Below are 7976 nucleotides of genomic sequence, written 5' to 3' on the forward strand. Positions count from 1 at the left end.
AGGTTATTAAGTACAGCTGGAAAGCAGAGTGAGGAAGTGAGGCTGGAAGGATAAAGAAATCATACGCCACATTAAGGTGTTTGGATTTTAAGAATGACATGAAATTTGAAAACAAGTACTTCACAGATGGTCCATAACACATGTATTTCGTGTATATCCTCATGGAGATTATTTACAATGTTTCTAATGTAATCATATCTGTAGATAAGCGGTGCATTTCAAATCAGATATGAGATATCTTTATTGTTATTTGATAAGTCTGTGGGTTAACATTCATCAGATATGAATGTCTTTATTGTTATTTGATAAGTCTGTGGGTTAACATTTTATTACCCTGTGTAAATAGTGTTTTCCTGTGGTGGCTCACGCCTGTAATCCCAGCACTTTGGGAGGCCGAGGCAGGCGGATCACAAGGTCAGGAGTTAAGACCAGCCTGGTCAACATGGTGTGAAACCCCATCTCTACTAAAAATACAAAAATTATCCAGGTGTGGTGGCAGGAGCCTGTAGTCCCAGCTACTTGGGAGGCTGAGGCAGGAGAATTGTTTGAACCAGGAGGCAGGAGGCGGAGGTTGCAGTGAGCTGAGATCGTGCCACCGCACTCCAGCCTGGGCAACACAGTGAGACTCTGTCTCAAAAAAAAAAAAACAACCAAAAAAATAGTCTTGCCCTGGTGTACTGTGTGTTTTCCCTTTTATTTTTAATCATGATTAATCTTCCCAGCTGCTTAGTTATATAATAATATCCTGTGTGTTTAAACACAGGCCTACAAAATGAATTTCTCAGAGAGCAAGTTCAAGAGCTTTTTAAAACCACAGGATCTCTTTTATGGGCACCACAAGGATTCTTTAGGAGCACAACATGAATGATTTAAGCAGCTATTTCACCGTGTCCTATATTTGTTTCTTGCTACAGTTTTATATGATGTCAATTTTCTAAATTGATTAAGAAATTTTTCAAGTTAATCAACATAAAGATGCTGCCCACACCCCTTTCTTATAATCTATTCCATTTAAGATGTTAGAAAGAGATTTGTTTGAATCTTGCCTTGAGGGAATGTGTAATACACTCTTTCTTAAGAAGTCATTAGAAAAATGAGTATGTTTGTTTTCTTCTTACACAACTAACTCCCATGTGCTCGTTGCAAAAATCATGGGGAAAAAATAAACACAAAAGCGTAAAGGGAAAATACTTTTAAAATCACCCATAATTTCACCAGGTAAGAGATAGCCACTGTGATATAATTCGTGTATGTGTGTGTGTGTGCGCGCGCGCGCGCGTGATTTCTGGCTCATAACTCCCATAGTCCTTGTTACAGTCTTTTGTTAGAACGTTGGAGTGCTTTAGGCCTCAGAAGCAGGCCTCGGTAAACAATCTCTCTGACCTGCCCTCGTTTACCTGCTTCTTTTTCTTCTCAAGGCAAGACTGTACTCTTCCCTCACCTTTCTGATCGTGGGTCATAAGACTCCCATTTCAGAAGGGGTGCTGCCTTATACCCTGGGGGAAGGAATGCTCCTCAGAGAAGCCAAGAAGAATCTGAACAGACAGACCTTGCTTGGTTTCCTCACTCAGTCTACGAGCATTAAATCATACCCTTTTTTGTTCAGTCACATTTCTACACAGTTGTCTTGGCCTCTCAAAGTGCTGGGATTATGGGTGTGAGCCACTGTGCCCCAGCATGAAGGGTATTTCAAATAAATTAAAGGAAATCACTTTTAAAAGAAATGTTCTTCTTTTATTAAAAATAAAAACTGTTAAAGAAGTGGGTAGTCACTCTTCACTTGATCAGTTTCATAAATTTTAGTTTTTAAAATCACTGTCTAAAGTGGGGTAGTGTAGAGTCTAGAGAAATCAAATTTCAGTCAATCCCTTCAGCTTTCTCTTTCACTGTGTTTAATGAGAACGAGAAAACTAAGGCATTTTCTCTTTTTGGTTTCCTTTTTTGTTTTCCTCCTTCTCCCTCTTCTAACAGTGAAAAGGTAGTAGAAGCGGAGAAGAGGATAAACTCGAGATCTTCATGAACCACACTGCAAGTTAGCAGGCTTCTGAGCAAAAAATGACACATTAAGGGCTGGGTGCGGTGGCTCACGCCTGTAATCCCAGCACTTTGGGAAGCCGAAGCGGGTGGATCACGAGGTCAAGAGATCAAGACCATCCCGGTCAACATGGTGAAACCCCGTCTCTACTAAAAGTACAAAAAATTAGCTGGGCATGGTGGCGCATGCCTGTAATCCCAGCTACTCAGGAGGCTGAGGCAGGAGAATTGCCTGAACCCGGGAGGCGGAGGTTGCGGTGAGCCGAGATTGCGCCATTGCATTCCAGCCTGGGTAACAAGAGCGAAACTCCGTCTCAAAAAAAAAAAAAAAAAAAAAAAAAAAGACACATTACATATCTCTGAATCATCTTAACTATCCGCTTTGTTTTTATTCTCTTGGTTTTGGACAGGTCTGAACTAAAACGTTTTTAGTTTGTTGTCCCATCCAGTTTCCCAATGGGTGACCTAAGATGTGAAGCGTAATAACCAAGAGAAGTGGCGTGCTGGGCCCAGGGCTCCTTTTAAACTAATATTCATTCAAATACATTTTCAAGTCTCAATATGGATGGAGCTGGTGCTGGGGAGGACTATTAGTACTGCCCAGAGCACTGTCTTCCTAAACCTGTCTTGGTGAAACCAGTTTTAGCTGGCTGTTCCAACAGCAACCTAGCAGGGCCGGGGGAGCAAAGTCCAGCTTCAGCACCTGGCCTCTGTCCACAGGGAAGGGAGGGGCTCCTGGTTACTGCTGAGCAGGGTGGCAGTTCTGGATCACCATGAGGCCTCGTTACTGTTCCTTATGGCCTCCACTGACACCGTAGGGAGGTGGCTTCATTGTCACCAGGCAGTGGTAAAAGTCCTCTCTCTCCACTCCGCCTCCTCTGATACCACCCCAACAAGGAGGTGGAGGTTCTGCCTTGTTACAGCTGTGAGAGGGTGGAAGTTCAGCCTTCCAGTGTGGTCTCTGCTGACACCACGGGGGCGGGAGCTTTCTGTCAGGTGGGGATGAAAGAACCAGCTCCCTGTGGCTTTTGCTGATACTACACCAATGGAGGCGAGGCACCTTGTGATAGCCGGGACTCCCAATCCCTTGGTTGGTGTGGGTGGGAGTGGACCACAGTTTTTTTCTGTGCTATTTAGCTGGAGTAAGTAGTTACTAAGAGTTTTCTGTCTTGTGAGGTTGCCCCTGTCCTAGTCCTTTGGCTAGAGAAACAGGCTTTGTTGGAGATATTTTATTTGCTCCTGTTGGTATTTCTGGGTTGCTAGTTCTTTTAGTCCAAGTCTGGGGTACAGGAAACTCATCACCAGGTTGTTCCTTGGATCCCAAAGTCCCTGGCCAGTCTGTCTTCTTCTTACCACCTTTCAGCATCTTCTTATGCATGTTTATACATTTTGTCCAGGGTTTTAGTTGTACTCAGTGAGAGCAATAAGGAAGAGTATATCTACTCCATCTTCCTGGAAGCAGCACCAAGATATCACTTAAAAATACTATTGATAGTTGGCTTCATGTTTTTGGCATTGTACAGAGATTCATTTACTGCTGGTATGCTGAATCTCCCCCAGAACAGTGTCTGCACATGGTAGGAGCTGAATAACATTCACCAACTGAGTGAATCCTCCTTTCACAGATGAGAAAACTTAGGGAATCAAGTAATTTCCCCCAAATCACACAGCCAGCCATAGGAAGAACTGGGGTTTGAATGTGGGCAGTCTGATTCCAAAGCTCAAGCCCTCAGAAGCATCACTGGGGCAGTCATGAAATTCAAGGCCCCTTTTGTTCTCTTAGGACAATGAATGAGTGAGAGGGCACTTCCACTTGAGACAGTAACAACATGACACTTTTTTACTGAATTAAAAATGAATGTCCTTGCAGTTCTGCAAGCAAATGCCCAAGGCTGTCATCTCTCCTTCCATTCATTGCCAAACTTTCTGCCTGGTGTCCTAATTACTCCCTAATTTCTGTGCAAATGGGGTTCCACTCCAGTTTCTTTTCTGCAACTGCCTTTTTTTTTCAGCCCCAAAGACCAAATTCAATAGCGTCTTTCCCAATTCTCATTCTTTTAGGTTTTTCTGCAGTATTTCCTAATGTCTACCACTTCCCAATCTCCCTACTCTTGACTCTGCTTTCTAGGTTTGCTCTCCATTCCCCTGATTGCTTTTTATCATCTTTCTCCAGCCATCTTCAAGCTGGTGAAATTCCTCAAGAGTCCTCCTTTCTCTTCATTGTGCAGTCTCATTCTCGGTTCGTCTCAACTCACTTAGATGAATTCAACACTCACTGTTCATTTATTGAGCATCAAGCACTGCTCTGTATCCATGAACAAGGTAAACAAGATGGCTGTTCTCATGGAGCTGATATCTAATGGGGGCCACAGATAAACAAACAACAACAGTTACGGAGCACATAGCATTTCAACGATATTAATCAAACTTGTAAACTTTTGTGTGCATAATATCAATTAGCTCTTAGATTTAAAAAGCATGGAGGGTCAGAGTTGCATTACCTACATAAGACTACCGCTACCACCTTATATTTACTTGCATGATGGTTTGCTTTAAAGCTGTGCTTTCACATAGTTGGTGTTTAAAAATTCTGTTGAATTAAAAATATAAAATATTGGCTGGGTGCAGTAGCTCATGCCTATAATCCCAGCACTTTGAGAGGCCGAGGTGGATGGATTGCTTGAGGTCAGGAGGTCTGTACTAAAAATACAAAAATTAGCTGGGGGCATGGTGGTGGGCACCTGTAATCCTAGCTACGCAGGAGGCTGAGACATGAGAATTGCCGAAACCCAGTGAACTGAGACCATGCCATTGCACTCCAGCCTGAGTGACAACAGTGAGACTTGTGTCTGAAAAAAATATATATATATAGATATATATATACACACACATATATACATATATACACATACGTGTGTGTGTGTGTGTGTGTATGGTTAAGTTTTTCCAAAGGCCTTAATTCACAAATGTCTCAAAGCAGTTTAAAATATTCTTGATATTTGATAATGAATTAGAAACCTGTCCAACCACATACCAGATGCATGGGTTGGGACTGGGACAAGTTACTTGACCAATCTGGACTTTCATTCATGACTCCAGGAGTTCCTTCACTCGTGAACTATGTATCTAGACAGAGACTCAGCTCAAGGCAGGTGTTTTTATTACCTTTGTGCCTCAAGGGGAGGGCCTCCTTTTTTGAGAGGCATAGCATATGGAACAAGAATGTAGTTCTGAACCTGGGCAGCTTGGGTTTATATGCTGGCTCCTCTACTGCCTACTGATTGGCCACTAGCAAGTTATTATATTTAACCTCTCTGTGCCTTAATTTTCTCATCCATAAAATGATACAGTGATAGTGCCTACTTCCTAGAATTATCATGAAGACTAAGTTGGTTAATAGTTGTGAAGTGCTGACAATAGTGGCTGGTACTTACTAAGTGTACATGTGTTTTGCCATTTTAATATATTTATATACATACTGTGTCACTTTCAGAGAAACCCAGGCCACTAGATTTTTTGCTGTTGGAATCTTGCTAACATTAAGCCTTGAATCTTGATATTTTCCATCTTGGATGCTTTAATACAATTTCAAGTTATCTAACAAATAAATTTAAACATGTTTAAAAGTAAACACATTTTTACTTCTAACTTCAGAGAATGAGCTTCTAAAAATAAGCGTTGAGTTTCTTTCCACTTTGGATTATGAAATTAAAAAGATATACATAAACAAAACAAAAATCACATAAAAATCCATGAATTCAGAAGCTGTATTTGAAATAGGATAGATGGCAGATAATTAATATATACTAAAACCATTAATGTCACATATAAGGATTATACTGTATCAACAACTTCAAACTGGGCAGCAAATTTCTGGTATCACAGTTTACTTCTACGAGTATTTTCTGTACAATTCAACTGAAATTAAAAACAGAAAAACTCTCTATTGGTTTTGAAGCATATCTCTCACGATTTTTTCCCATTCTCTTCCCCTCCCAATCACCTGCCCTTTATTATTCGCCTTGGTCAGAGGGAGAATGTAATTTTAGAAAAACACAAGCAGTAAAAAGTAATTTCTATACCAAGGAAATAATAATGGTGATAACTCAGATCACATAGAAATTAAATCTACCCTCCTTAAACAGTAAAACCAGCTAGCTTTGCATGTGTTCATACCATATAGTTATATTAAAGCATAAGGCAGACACTACCAGCACTGCACTCTCATTAGCCAGCCAGCTTTGCAGACACACCACTCCCACAGGCTGTCCTGGAGGTTTGTGTGCCTGCAGCAGGAGCTAAGAGGTCAGCTGTTTCCCCAGAGCTGACCCCAGTAACCTTTGCAAGAAGTGAGCTGCACTGGCAGAAGGTTCAGTGCCGGTCACTGGAGATTTTCCTGCCACTTACATCCCCTTCTTTCAAGTCTTTAACTTTGCACAGACTGGAGTAACAGAAGATGCTGGTTTTGACCTCATCATATTTTACCTTCTCACCTCCAGAAATTAGTCTTTGCACAAACCTCAGGACCAGCACAATGCCTGTCTTAATAAAATGTTAGTTTCCTTTCCTTCTGTATCTTCTGTCTTCCCCTTCCTGGCCACCTACTAAGACACAGGGCCTTTATGTTGGGGTGCCCTACTTCACAGTACCCCTAGACCTGCCCAGGGCTGCTCCCGATGCCAGAACCCTCCCTGTCCCCATAAGAATCTGACTATCCTTTCTTCCATTCCCTAAAAGCCTTGCTTTTCAAGGTTGAGGCTGCAGTATCCTTTAAACTAGTGCACACTTTGATGTTTACAAGGGTCCTTGGGCATCTACCGGTACTCATCTTAGTCACCCTTGTTAACAGAGCCCTTAGATGTCAAACCAAAGCAGTGACTTACACTGAGATTTGTGGCTGCCTGGGTAGAGAAGAGAAAGGGACTAGAGTTGACCATGTTTCTCAGCTCACAAGTTCCTATGATGGCTTGGAAGCCCTGAACAGCATTTTCTTCTGAACCAACACCCGCATGGTGTGTTCAGTCTTTTTCTAGATCTCTGCAAGACAAAAATACTTGTTACTCCTGCAACTTGTTGCTCCTGCATTGAGGTTGGGCAAATTACTGGGGCACTAGTGGACAAGTTGCCCTGATCCACCCATCTGAGACCACGTATGTGTGTGGTGATGCAAGCCACTGCTTTTTCAGGCTGGTGCTGCCGGATGAGAAAGTCCCAAAGTTCTATGATTGAAGGCCCAGCACAAGAGTGAGGACAAATAGCTTCACAGGCGACAAGAAAGTGGTACACGGCAGGGAGGGCAGTGGGTACCTGGGAGAAGAGCAAGGCCCGAGGAGTGAGGGGAAGCAGGCCAACCTCGAGGATCTCCCCAGTACCCAAACGCCAAGGCTGGGGACATCCTCGAGGTTGGCCTGCTTTCCCGCCTCCTCTTACACTCCTGGAGAAGCGTGAGCCCTCTGCAGGGAGGCGGCCAGACTGGCAAGCGAGTGGCCGAGGGTTTGCATGCGTGGCTGCGGGGACTGAAGCTAGGGACAGACGCGCTGAGGGCTAGAAGGGCCCCCACCGGGCGGAGGGATGCCGGATCGCGGATCGCCGCCCCGAGCGGTGCGAGTTCAGTGCTCAGCCCCAACGGTGCCGCGAGAGCGGGTCCCCTAGGCTCTCACCCTTGTGCGCGCAGCTAGAAGCCCCTGGAAAAGAAAGGAAGCTAGCTGTCGCCCCGTCGCATTCTCAGCAGATGGGGGCGGGTAGGCAGCGCCATCTTTCCCGCGCGCCCGCGCCGCTGCACCAGCCGAGGAGGGACTGGAGGTGAAGTCGCAGGTGCACTCCCCGGGGAATATCCGGGTTCGCAGCCTACGCAGCCCCGCCCCGCGTCTCCCCGCCCCGCTGCGCCTCCTCCCCCATTTCCAGGTGTCCCTCTTTGCGTTGGCAAGCTAAACGTTCCCCTT

The 7976-nt window shown here is 44.2% G+C and overlaps 1 long non-coding RNA gene across 1 annotated transcript; it reads right to left on the bottom strand.

Moving 5' to 3' along the window:
- Positions 1-2397: 2397 nt before the first annotated feature.
- On the bottom strand, positions 2398-7763 carry LOC105727826 (uncharacterized). Its single transcript, XR_001109866.2, has 3 exons — positions 7695-7763; positions 6918-7071; positions 2398-4390 (listed from the first exon to the last, which is right to left on the bottom strand). It is a non-coding gene; the product is annotated as an uncharacterized LOC105727826 (long non-coding RNA).
- Between the last annotated feature and the right edge of the window lie 213 nt (positions 7764-7976).

Source organism: Aotus nancymaae, unplaced genomic scaffold (assembly GCF_030222135.1).
Source record: "Aotus nancymaae isolate 86718 unplaced genomic scaffold, 86718_ANA_hifiasm-v0.15.2.pri h1tg000036l, whole genome shotgun sequence".
NCBI classification, from domain to species: Eukaryota; Metazoa; Chordata; class Mammalia; order Primates; family Aotidae; genus Aotus; species Aotus nancymaae.